The sequence below is a fragment of the Callithrix jacchus genome, chromosome 7, assembly GCF_049354715.1.
Source record: "Callithrix jacchus isolate 240 chromosome 7, calJac240_pri, whole genome shotgun sequence".
Classification (NCBI taxonomy): domain Eukaryota; kingdom Metazoa; phylum Chordata; class Mammalia; order Primates; family Cebidae; genus Callithrix; species Callithrix jacchus.
Window position 1 is genome coordinate 157,831,085 of NC_133508.1, and position 13,449 is coordinate 157,844,533.

Below are 13,449 nucleotides of genomic sequence, written 5' to 3' on the forward strand. Positions count from 1 at the left end.
ATGTCCCAGAGCAAGAGCCGTGCTTCGGAGGAGCCCGGACTCTGCATTCTAGAGCCTTGGACTGTGGTGCTAAGTCCTTTCCATGGGGGAAAGACTTGTCCTCAAAGCAAGGAGTGTGGAAACCGTGGCACAGCGAAGCAAGGCCCAGTTACCCCCAGAGATTTTGTGAGCCCAGAGGACAGAGTTCCATGAGTACAGGGTTATCAGAGTGTTCCAGATGTCTTAGAGGCCTTTAAAGTGGGTGTCTAACGGCAGAAGCCAGGGTCGATGGTCTGCAACGGAGTCCAGAAAATCTGGAGAGGATGGACAGCAGAGATGAGACAGCCTACAAGACGTGGGATTCCTGCATGCACTTCTTATGTGCTCCCGAAAGATTATTCCTGACAGAAACATGGAAAAACACACTTGCATGAACGCATGCACCCACGCACACACACACACACAGACACACACACACCACACACACACACACACACACACAGCAACAACAAAATAAAAGACAGAAGCTGACAGCAACGGTACATGACCACGCTGCAGCCTTTCACTTGAGCCTGACAGCACAGGGAAATGTGCTGATGGAAAGGGCAGAGGTTTATATGCCCCAGTGCGGTGATGTTCCTAGATATGCCTGGATGCCTGGATGCTCCCTTGGGAAATGAATGCAGGCCTGAGGGTTGGATAAAGATGAAGCACTTTATTAAACTGTTTCTGGCCTCAGGCCATCTCACCAGAGAATTTGTGCTCTGGTAGATACCTACATGATGAAAAAAAGGTTGTACAGACCCCAACACTTATTGGAGCAATGTCGCTTAATGGTTTGTCTACCTAGATTGTTATTTGATTTTTTTTTTTTTTTTTTTTTTTTGAGACGGAGTTTCGCTCTTGTTACCCAGGCTGGAGTGCAATGGTGTGATCTCGGCTCACCGCAACCTCCGCCTCCTGGGTTCAGGCAATTCTCCTGCCTCAGCCTCCTGAGCAGCTGGGATTACAGGCACGCGCCACCATGCCCAGTTAATTTTTTGTAGTTTTAGTAGAGACGGGGTTTCACCATGTTAACCAGGATGGTCTCGATCTCTTGACCTTGTGATCCACCCACCTCCACCTCCCAAAGTGCTGGGATTACAGGCATGAGCCACCGGGTCCAGCCGAGATGGAGCTTTTTGATTGAGAGAGGAAACTACTTAATTATACCTGGGACTGGAAAAGTATTCTCATTTATATTATGCATGGAGGAATGGGAAAATACGTCTTATATTTCAGTTTCTCTGCTGTCAGCCTGGTTGTGAGGACTCTATATATAATAAGCCTGTTCTCTGACTTCTACCTCCTCACCCCAATTTTAGTTTCCTATCAGTTGGGCAGATCGCCAGAGTGCTAACCTGAAGCACCCTTGCCCCAGATGTCCCAGAGTTGATTAGTGGCGCTGTTGGTGGAAACAAGAATGAGTGGATAGTCTAGCCCTACACGCAGGAGGTCAGGCTGCAGGATCTTTCGTGCCCTGCATTCCAGGACTCAGGGTGTAGCCTTGGTTATGTTACAGGCACGATCCAGTTTAACTTCATGGCTCCCTAAGCCCCCATGGAATGGTTGTAGATGTTTACAGATATTTTTTGAACAACTACTGCACAGAGTATATTATGCTCAATACTGTAAGAGACACAAAGAAAAACATTTCTATTTTAAGAGTGGTAGAATTGACTAGGAAGAAATAAGAAAGTCCTCACATAACCACACTAGAATCTGGAAGAACATGGGTAGGAATTAGGAAGCATCTGAGTACTTGGTGGGGTAAGGAAGGAGCTGACTGAGAAGAGTGAACTTCTGTTTTGAGTCTGAGTCCTGGGAGAATGTGGGAGCTCTTGACAGAGATGGAGAAATAGGATGGAGACGATGGAAAGTTAGAGATGAGTTTTCCAATGAAAAACAGGAGCTCAGAATACAGATAGGGGTGAGAGACTCAGATTTGTAGTCTCTTTTTGGTTACCATGGAATGTGTCAAGTCTGTGAGGGAAAATGGATGGAGTGTAAGAACAGAGGATTTGGACCTGAAGTATGAGAATGTGCTGAGCACTAGCCTTTGGACCAGCACTACATTGGACCTGAAGTATGAGGCGGAGGTTGCCATGAGCCGAGATCGCGCCATTGCACTCCAGCCTGGGTAACAAGAGCGAAACACCACTTCAGAAAAAAAAAAAGAACTAAAGTAGTAGAGGAGATAAACCTTGTCATGGATAAGAAGAGTTGTTATAGTTAAAAAGTCAGTTCTTCCCAAATTGGTGTCCAGATTCAATGCAATTCTAATAAAAATTCCAACTGGCATTTTGGTAGAAATTTACAAGCTGACTCTACCATTTATAGGGAAATGTCGATAATCAAGAATAATAAAAGAACAATATTATAAAAGAACAATAATGAATGAATTCACTACCTATTTCCAGAATTACTGTACAACTATGAAAATCAGGATCATGAGTTTTGTTGAAAAAAATAAAAGAACATATATCAGTGAAAGAGAAGACAGAATGCAAAAATAGATCCTCACATATGTCTAATTAATTAGGATATATATATATATATATATATTTAACTTTTTGAAGGTTTGTATCATTATCTCCAATAGGGAACACAAAAGCCACAACATAGGAGATATTATCCTTATTGCCAACAAAGGATTTTTTAAGAGTACACATAAAATGCAGTCTGATACGACAAACAGCACAATGAAACCATTTCTCAAAAGACTTTAATAGATACTTCAGAAAAGAAAATACACCAATGGTCAATTAGCACCTAAAAAGATGTTCCGCTAGTCATCAGGGAGAGACCAATCAATACAACAATGAGCTACCAGGACATACCCTTGAGAATGGCTAAATTAAAACGGCAGAAAATACCACAGGTTGGTGCACATAAAGCACATGGACGCCTTATACTTGCGGGAATGAAAAATGGTGCGACTCTGAAAATCTAGTCGTTTCTTAAAGGTGAAACATACACAGATCAGAGTGTCCTCGCCAACCGCCCCTTCAGTCCCGCCTCCCCGTCTTCTCTCCCCCCTCCCGCACCCACTCACCCCCTCTTCCAGGGCCCCTCCCAGGCGGGAGGTGGAAATGGGTCGCCCACCCGCGGGTGGAATGGGCGGCCTGGGGTTACTGGGACGGTGAGTAACTGCCCGCCCCCGTCCGCAATGGGCTCCCTCCGACGGCGCGAGGGGGGCACCCCGGGCTGGGGACTGGTTCCTCCGACCCGAGGGGCGGCCCCCTCTGCACCCAGCCCTGGGCTCCCGATTGCGGTCCCGTCACCCACTCCTGGCGGCGCAAGTTTCCGTTGCAATGTTTCAGGCGGGACCTCGGCAAAGGGGGGCCTCGGGGCTGCGCCCCAAGTCGAGGACACCGTCTTCAGCCTGAAGGGGGACTGTGCTGCCTGGCCGGGGAGCCGGGGTCTCCTAGGGGAAGAGGCAGGTGCGGCCCGGGTCGGGAGGGGCCAGAACGGGGCGTCCAGTCAGTTCCTCCGACGGCTTCCACCGCCCGCCATGCGCCCTGCGGCCCCAAGTTTCCCCAGCCGCCTCCCCCCGGCCCTGCTAACCTGCCTCATCTTACCCCCCTTCTCGTCCGCTCATCCTGAGCCCCAGACATTCAAGCTGCCTGCGGGGCTCCCGGTCTGGAGCTCGCCTAGAGCTGAGCGAGGGTCTCCACGCCCCCACCCCTGCTCCTCCCTCCCCCCTCCGGTCCTCCCTCCCCCCCCCGCTCCTCCCTCCCCCCGCTCCTCCCTCCCTCCCCCCCGCTCCTCCCTCCCCCCTCCGCTCCTCCCTCCCCTCTGCTCCTCCCTCCCCCCCGCTCCTCCCTCCCCCCCCGCTCCTCCCTCCCCCCCCGCTCCTCCCTCCCCCCCCCGCTCCTCCCTCCCCCTCCCCTCCCCACAGCACCCATTTTGCGGGGGCGGCTGGAGAAGGCGCAGGGAACCCTGACCTCGCCCCGCTGGCCCGAGTCCGATCCCCCCACCCCGGGCATCAGCTGTTCCTGGCACATCATCGCCCCGGGACCAGGTCATCGCGCTAACCTTCGAGAAGTCTGACCCGGAGCCGGACACCAACCGCCGCTGTGACTCGATGGGTCCGCGTGTTCAACGGAGCCGTGGGCGACGGCGCCCCGAGGTGGGGGAAGCTCTGCGGGGACGCGGTCCCGGGCTCCATCTCCTCCGAAGGGAATGAACTCCTGGTCCAGTTTGTCTCAGATCTCAGCTTCTCAGCCTCCTACAAGACCCTGCCTCGTGCGCTGCTAAAGAAGGGCCAGGCCCCAGCCCCAGCCGGGAACTGAGCCCAAAGTCAAGCCACCTCCCAAGCCCCAGCCGGGAACTGAGCCCAAAGTCAAGCCACCTCCCAAGCCCCAGCCGGGAACTGACCCCAAAGTCAAGCCACCTCCCAAGCCCCAGCCGGGAACTGACCCCAAAGTCAAGCCACCTCCCAAGCCTCAGCCTCCAGAGAAAACTCCCATTGCCCCGATGCACCCGCTGTCAACTGTCCAAAGCAGTGTCAGCAGTGCCCGCACAGACACGCTGTACAGCAACTTCCAGCAGCGCCCGGTGGTGACCGCAACAGTGAAGTCCATGGTTCGGGCCCAGGAGAGGGCCTCTCCGTCACTGTTAGTCTTATTGGTGCTTATAAATCTGGAGGACTGGACCTACCTTCTCCACCCACTTGTGCCTCCCTGAAGTGTTACGTGCCTTGCAAGCAGTGCCCCCTGCTCCGTGAAGAAAGGAGCCAGTTATCTGCTGATGGGCCACGTGGAAGAGAACAGAGGTCCCGTCCTTCCTCTAGAGACCTTCGGAATTCCCCACCGGCCCAACCAGGACCAGATCCTCACCAAGCTCAGCAAGAGGAAATGCCTCCCCCAACCTGTGCAGGCTGCCGAGCCCCCGGCCTGAGGTGCAGGCTGCGGAGCCCCCGGCCTGAGGTGCAGGCTGCCGAGTCCCCGGCCTGAGACGAAGGCTGGCCCTGGCCCCCAGCCCTCAGGCCTTCTTTCTTTCTTTTTTTTTGAGACGGAGTTTCGCTCTTGCTACCCAGGCTGGAGTGCAATGGCGCGATCTCGGCTCACCGCAACCTCTGCCTCCCGGGTTCAGGCAATTCTCCTACCTCAGCCTCCCGAGCAGCTGGGATTACAGGCACGCGCCACCGTGCCCAGCTAATTTTTTGTAATTTTAGTAGAGACGGGGTTTCACCATGTTGACCAAGATGGTCTCGATCTGTTGACCTCGTGATCCACCCGCCTCAGCCTCCCAAAGTGCTGGGATTACAGGCTTGAGCCACCGCGCCCGGCTGCCTTCTTTCTTATCCAAATAAATGTTTCTTAACTGAAAAAGAAAAAAAAAAAACATATACAGATCAGATGGACAGCCATTCCATTTATAGGAATTTACACACTATGTCTGCACAATGATCTGTATGTGTGTTTCTGGACCAAACTAAAGGGCGGGCCACTATTTCTTGTGGCCCAGTATTGAGATGCAGGTGAACTGGGAAGAGAGTTTTTATTTCTGCAACTGGTTACAGGGAGAAGTCCTGGAAATTATCAACAGACCAACTCAAAATTACAAAGTGTTCTAGAGCTTATGTGCCTTCTAGGCTATATGTGCATGTGTACGTGTGCATTCATCTAGACATATAAGCGACTAACTTCTCATTATAACTAAGGTCTGAGTCCTGAAGACCTTCCTCTGGAGTCTCAGTAAAGTTACTTAATCTAAATGGGTCCAGGTGCTGTTGTGATTACCCTTGTCTTGTCTCCTGCTAAATCATGGAGGTTTGGGGAGCTCCTTCAGACCTCTAATAAACTTGTTAGTGGAGGCCTGAGAAGTTTCTCCAGACCCCAATATAATTTGTTTAATCCTAAATGACTCCTGTTAAGAATTCCTTTGTTATTTTGTCATGCTTTAAGGCCGGGAAAAGCCTAGGCAAAACTTGTGGTGGGCATTTCTCACATGCCAGCCTTTGTATAAAGCCACTGTCTTTTTTTTTTCTTTTTTCTTTTAATATTGAGCTTACTCACTCAGATGGTGCTCAAACAGTCTTACGGAAGCCTGCGTTAGTGAGACCTGGCCTGCCACGTGTGGTTGCTCATGATGGTTTCTTCATCATAGCCCAAACCTGGAATGATAGAAATGTCCCATAACTAGTGAACGTCTGCACAAACACGGTATAGCCACACCAAGGAATACTACTCAGCAACGACACGGCATTAACTGGTAAAGCAAATACTCACATGGATAAATTTTTAAATTAAGTCGATGCATGAAAGAAGGCAGAAACAAAATAACATAGGTATGATTTCATTTACAGAAAATGGTTACAAATACCTAAAGTGACAGTGGCTCACTGGGGCTGAGGGTTGAAAGACTGATGAACTGCAAAGGGGTACAAGAGACTTGGGGGCTTATGGAAATTCCTCTATCTTGATTGTGGCAGAAGTTCCATGAGCGTATACATTGGTAAACATGGCTTGAATTACACATTTTAAAGTGGTGCGGTCTCTTGTACCTAAATTACACCTTTATGAAGCTGATTTGAAAATCTGAATTTCTGCATCCTAACAATTAGCAGCTAGAAAATGAAATTCAATAAAACATAAAAGAGATTAATATCCAGAATCACTACATGCTTAAGAATACATAGAATGAAGCAGGTACAAGGCCCCTAAAAGCAATTGGTGAGAGAAATTCAAGAAGAGAAATCCATATCATGTTCATTGACTGGAAGACTCAATTTGATTAGCATTTTACAGCACACAATTCTGATTAATATTTCTAGTAGGAGATTTTAGAGAATTTTAAAAGCTTGTTTCAAAATGTATTTGAAAATCGAAGCACCTAGAATAGGCAAGTTGGTCTTGAAGAAGCAGTAGGTTGGAGGACTCGCTCTGCTAGATTTCAAACCTGATTTTAAAGCTACAGTAATTTCGAAACAACAGGACCGGTGTGAGTCTTCCTACATACATAAAGTCAAAGAATACAGATGCAAATGCTATGCCCACATATGTGCGGTTATTTAACTTTTTTTAGTAGAATCTTTTTTACTCAGGAAAAAATACCCAAATCTGCAAAACAAAAAAGTTGTCCAAATACACACAGGAGGGGTATGGGTAGGGGGAGGTGTCTGTCCATCTAGCCTGTCCCGCAGCCCATGGGGAGGTCAGCACTGGGAACGCTGAAGGTGGAAGGCCATTTCATGATATTTCTCATGGGTGAAATTGCTGAGGACACCTTCTTTGTCCACCAGCAGGCCTAGCGTCTTCGCAGTCATGGCGACAGTGACATTGGAAGTGGAGGCTCCACCGATGCTCTTGGTAAGAAGGTCCTGAGCCAAGTCCTGCAGCAGTGAGTCCAGACCACAGAACATTTCTGCCCCCGCAGTGTCGGCCCATTCACGAAAACCCTTGACCAGTCGGAGTCTTGCTCTGTCACCCAGGCTGGAGTTCAGTGGCTCTGCGGTGTGGGCTGCTTTTGTATCTGGAATGTGTCTGACATCCTGAGACCTGGACTCATTTCAGGGAGCTTTGAGAGGAGCCCCAATCACTGATGGAATTGGACGGTGTGTGGAGATGCTTCAGCAGCACGGGGGTAAGTGGAGGAGCAAGACCAGGTCACAGTGAGAGACAATGAGCATCATCAATCACCCCGACCATGACCATGATCTTGCCAGGCTCTGCTGGGGGAAGGCAACAGTGCATCAATGGTGTTATAGCAAATATGTGTGTGTGTGTGTGTGTGTGTGTGTGTGTGTGTGTGTGTGTGTGTGTGTGATCTCCAATAATATTCCATAAAAACTGTTCGTGGCCCTGTTTATTTTCCTTTCAATACATGGGGAAACTAAATGCAAACAACAAAATAGCATCAGGTTTACAAGACTTCCCAAAGTGTATGGTCACACACATTTTCAGGGGATACACACAAATGATTTTGATCACTGGATACCTTGAAAAGAGCTCTTGTGAGACAGAATGATATTGGTATGTGACAAGTATGAAAAAAGTGTCAGTGACATCAAAGAAACAAATGAACCCACAGATGGAGGAGGAGCTTTGCGCTTAGCGATGTGAACTGGTCGGAAGTGTGATGAAAAGCCAAGATGCTGCCTCAGTGAGAGAAAAGAATCAACATAACAGTGGGACGCAGTGAGGAGAACACTGAGCCAGGGAGAAAATATCTTTAAAGATAAATTATTCATTAGCTTTTCAGTAGGTACAGAAACAAAAATGCAGAACACAGAAGCTATCATGGCAGTCTAAAAGTCTGACATCTTTCATGTGTGGAAAAGCCTTAAGATCTGTTTTAACTTAGAGAAGGTGGGTGACTTCCTGAAGACCACTAAGAAAATATAACCTCTGGGGAACTGTCTACACCTTGATGATTTTATACACACAAGAGACAAAGAGGAATGTGCTCAGACATATTAAGAAAGAGGTGATCTGCAGCACTGTCACAAGGGTAAGCAAATCCTGAGAGGGACTGCTGAGGAAATAATCCCCATCTGTGACTCTCAGGTGACATCAGGGGGCCTTGGTTTCAGCACAGCCTGGGCAACTGGAATGCAGGGCTCCTAAGATTCCATGACACCCCCACCTGCTAATTGTGTTATTGTGACTGCAGATGGTTACCTGGGATACCGGCTGCTAACCTCCCTCACTCTTGTAGAGTCTGAGTTACAGGCAGTGCCTTTGGCTCTGAGCTCTGGTGCACTAAACTCTGTTTTGGCGATTAAGTACTGTGGGGTGCTAATCGAGGTCTTCTTAACCGTAAGTCAACCATTCCAGCTGTCGTCATCCCTCAGTGCTGACTAAACCTATTTGGTTTCACTTGTTTTTGACCCATCATGTGTTTTGGTTTCTTCTCCCTAGTCCCTGTTATACCTCTTCTGCCACCAATGTCAGCATGTGGTATCTGCTGGACATTTATTTAGGGAGAGGGCAGAAATGAACATCCTGTAAATCAACCAGGAATTGTGCTTGTAAAAGTAATTCTCTTGTGAGGTTTATTGCCGAGTTTAAAATGGGGAAACTGAAGCCTGCATGGGAACAATTAGATGCCAATTTATTCAGCTCCTGAGAAAGGTTCTGTGGTCCGGGGAAAGAGGGGTAGGTTTTACAGGGACGGAAGGCGTTCTGATTGCCTGTGGACAAACAGGACATGGATGTGACAACCTGCTATTGGTAGGCAGGCAGGATTTCTGGTGAGCAGGCTAGGTGCTGGGTGCAGAGCTTAGTGCTGAGTGCAGAGGGGATTTCCAAGGTGGAGGTAGATGATGGGTGTATTCCGGTGACATAATTTTCAGGCAGGGAGAGGGATGGGCGTGTCCGAGCTCCCAGCAAGTCCACCAGCCTTACAGTGCTCCCAGGTGGCAGAGAGCCAACAGCAGTTCCAAGACCTCAAAGAGAAATTTCTTGTAAGTCAAGTTACTGTCTACTCTCTGGCCAAGCAACTGAAGAGATATAGTAAGTCCTATAGATTCATCATCACAAAAGTGATGACTAAGCGCCTGCTTCTCTCTGAGATACTGAACGGTCCCTTCATCTAAATTAATTTCCTCCTTTCCTTAGTTCTAGGAAAATGGAAATGGGTATTTTAAGTTCATTGTGTTAAGGATGGAAAATGGAGGCACAATGTGTTTAGCAACCCTTCCACGTTAGCAGTCCAGTGTGAGGTGGGACTAGAGTTGAAATCCTACTCACTGACTCTCACACAGGCACAGAGGCACTTACCTTCCTCAGCAAGAGGCTCTATCACATTATGAGGATCCTCTCTGTGCCCTGTAAGATCCTGCAGACAAATAACTTGTAGTCTGTTGGTAAATGTCTGGAACCAAAGAACTGCCATTCAGTTTAAGCTTCTTTGAGGCCCAGTAGGCAAATCTCCGTTCTGGGGACCCTGGGGAAACATGGTGACAGGACAGTGTACCTGCTCTAAAGAGCTTCAAGAGGACACTGCTCCTAACGGGAAGTGTGGCATCTATACGTGAGGGCATCAAGAGCAGGAAGTACCCTGGTGAGACGGAAGTCCTGCTTCCTGAGGCACAGACTCTTATTCTAAAGAGGAAGAAAGACAGCACATTAGACATTGTGGAGGTCACACTGTTGTGTGTGGAGCAATGGAAATATCGTAGAAATAAAGTGCACAAAATATGTAATGTGTGTGAATCATCCGGAAACCATCCCCGTTACCCTAAACCCAGAAAAATTGTCTTCCATGAAACAGGATGCTGGGGCCAAAAAGGCTGGGGACTGCGGCTCTAACTGCTGGGAGGTGTCCTCCCTCCACTGACGCAGTCCAGCGTCCCCTCCTTTATGCAGGCCCAGGCTTGCATCCTCTGCAGAGCTCCAGTGGCTGTTTCCATGTGTGGGCTTGTTGTTTCAATCGTGATTTGGTCTCAGTGCTATATTCTCATGAAAACCATAGAGAATGAGTGTCCCTCACGGGATACTGGCCTAACTGATGAGCAAAGCAGAGCAGTTTCTATCTCACGATGTCCAGAAAACCCTTCCTCTGAGCAAGTGCCCCTTGGTGTAGCAGCTTCACAGGATATGTAGAGAAAAATTCTGATTTTCATTTCTTCTTGCTCATTGTATTTTTTTTAACTTCCTTTCTGTGAATTTCATGTGGATCATTGGGAGTCTCAACCATCAACCTATTTTCTAGTAAGAGCAGGTAACTCTGTGATGTACCCCAGCATATCTGACTATGATGTAACAAAATTAGCAACAGTGCCAGGCTCCGTGGCTCATGCCTGTAATTCCAGCCCTTTGGGAGGCTGAGGCAGGTAGATGGCTTGAGTTGAGGAGTTTGAGACCAGCATGGGCAACACTACAAAAACATGTCCCTATGAAAAATTAGCAAGGCATGGTGACAGACACCTGTACATCCAGCTTTATTGGAGGCTGAGGTGAAAGACTCACCCAAGCCTGGGAAATTGAGGCTGCATTGTAACACTGCATTCCAGCCTGAGCAACAAGGTGAGACCTGTCTCTCTCTCTCTCTCACACACACACATTCACACACAGACACACTCACACACAAACACACACACACAGAAACCAACTAGCAATGAAAATGTTGGTCTCTAATCTGTTTCAGTCAGTGAGTGCCTTTCCTACCTGGACCATCCCCTCTCCCATTTTGCATTTCTCCCTGAGTTTGAAAAAGCAAATACTTTTCTGTGATCACAGTGATTCATTCAACAAACAAAATACTCTTTGACCTTGCATATGCGTATGCCCTGTCCCTTGCCAAACAACCTCTGTCCTGCTATAAACATTCAGAGCTGAAGGAATGCTCCCAAGGGGGCAGTGGGATCTCCATGTTAGAGCTGAGGGTGCTGAGGCTCAGAAAGTTTCCTTCACTTGCCCAGGATGGCCCGACTAGCCATGGTGAGAACAAAGGGCAATTTTCACTTATAAAGTGTTCACATCTGTCTCTTTTATGAAAACCCATTTAGTTGGTCATCTCCACTCATGTCCTCGGCCATGTCCTCAGTTTTTCTCTCAGAGGCATCCACTTCCGCTCAGATTTCCTTAATGCCCTGGATCCTGTTCATTCTCACTCTTCGTCCCAGTCAATATCTAATCCTGGAGCCCTCAGCTGAGGAATATGGGAACCCCTGTCCTCAGGAGAAGGGAGGGTCACATGAGATAATGAGCACCATTTGGGTCAGTGGAAACGATACCTGGAAGGCTGTCAGCGGGTGTCAGGGATGTGCCGTCCCTTACATGTGCCGTGTAACTAATTTAAACTGATTTTGTCCCACCGCATTCTCCTTTGTTTCACTATGGATTCCTACAACCCCAGCCAAGACCCAACTCACTGGCTCAGACACATGCTGTTTGGCCCACGTTCCCTGAAGTCCAGAGCCAGAACCAGGCTCAGTAACAGCACAGAGTGAATGCTGGTGCCTCACTCATAGTTTCCCTGGTCATTTCTCCCTGATGTCTAACAGCTCATTTGTTTCTTTGCACACCTTTTCTTTCTCATTCTTCTCATGTTTCTATGATTTTTTCAATTTCAATGGAAGAGAATATTGATTATACTGTTACATTAAATATCTCCCAAATCTCTATATATTATTTTTTATTAGATTAGTATCTACAGATATATGCATTTACACCATTTGCTGTGTATATTATGTACATTTGGTGTGTATGCGACACAGTGTGTATATATATGTGCAATAGATCATATAATGATGCACGTTTTGTAAATTCTCCAGGTTTAGTCTTCCCCGGTCTTTTTCTCATCAGCTGCTGTAACCTCTGCCTGGTCTCACCTCTGTGTCCCATGGGCTGCCACCCTGCCAGGCCCTTCCACCCCCCCTGTCCTGTTTGGACTCAGCTCTGATTTACCTTTCACTTTTATAATCTCTTCCCTCCCCAAAGCACAGCCGACATACAGTGTGATTCCCTTGCTTTGGCTGTATCTACCCTCGGGCTATTTGTGATTCTTAATCTTCAGTTTCTTGAATATTTTTGTGAATCGGGAGTGCCTTTGCCTCCTGGCACACTTGTCGTTACTGAGTAATGTCAGAAATATCAACAAAAAAGAAGTATTTAAGTCACTCTGTTGGCTTCCCCTCCCCTTTGGACTTTCTTGTCCAAGGCCACATTCGTGATTTGATGTCCTTTGGGTGGAAGAGAAAGTCACAGTGAGACCATGGATGCCAGTGGATGCCATTAACTGTATTTCATTTTCAGAGCTGGTTTTACCTTCCTCCATTGCGATGGAGAACCCTCCGCAGCTGGAAGATGATCCACTCGTAGGCTCATCAAACACCCAATGGCATCAAGTCACTGGCAACATTCATGCCTCCAGTGTTTCAAAACCAAAGAACATTAAAAGAATACTCCCGTTCACGCTGGGCGCGGTGGCTCACGCCCATAATCCCAGCACTTTGGGAGGCCTAGGTGGGCACATCAGGAGGTCAAAAGATCAAGACCATCCTGGCCAACATGGTAGAACCCCATCTCTACTAGAAAAAACAAAAACATCCGGGCATTTTGGTGCTCACCTGTAGTTTCAGCTAGTCGGGATGCTGAGACAGAAGAATCACTTAGAACCCAGAAGGCAGAGGTTGCAGTGAGCTGAGATCATGCCACTGTCCTCCAGCCTGGGCGACAGAGTGAGACTCTGACTCAAAAAGAAAAGATAAAGAGAAAACTCATGTTCAGCAACTGGATCCGTTGGCCTTCACGCTCAGGGTGCAGAGGTAATCACTTCTATGGCTCTGAGCTGCACTCACTTCTTATTTCTCTCTGTCTATGGTGACAGCTCATTCTCCCACTGCTCTTTCTCTTCCATTTGTTCTCCCCAGCGGTTGCTGTAACCTATGTCTGATCTTACCTTAGTGTCCCATAGGCTCCACCCTGCCAGCCCCTTTCTGGCCCCATCTCCTCATTGCTCTCTGAACTCTGCTCTATT

At 48.1% G+C, this 13,449-nt stretch overlaps 1 protein-coding gene and 1 pseudogene across 1 annotated transcript in view; both read left to right on the plus strand.

Moving 5' to 3' along the window:
• LOC128928294 (uncharacterized) lies at positions 1-5,001 on the plus strand (annotated as a pseudogene).
• Positions 5,002-8,669: 3,668 nt separating this feature from the next.
• The window catches only part of REG4 (regenerating family member 4), a 58,930-nt gene continuing 54,150 nt past the window's right edge, over positions 8,670-13,449 (plus strand). Inside the window, exon 1 of the mRNA XM_035252635.3 lies at positions 8,670-8,783. The gene's annotated coding sequence lies outside the window, so the exon portion shown is untranslated. The remainder of the gene's footprint in view (positions 8,784-13,449) is intronic.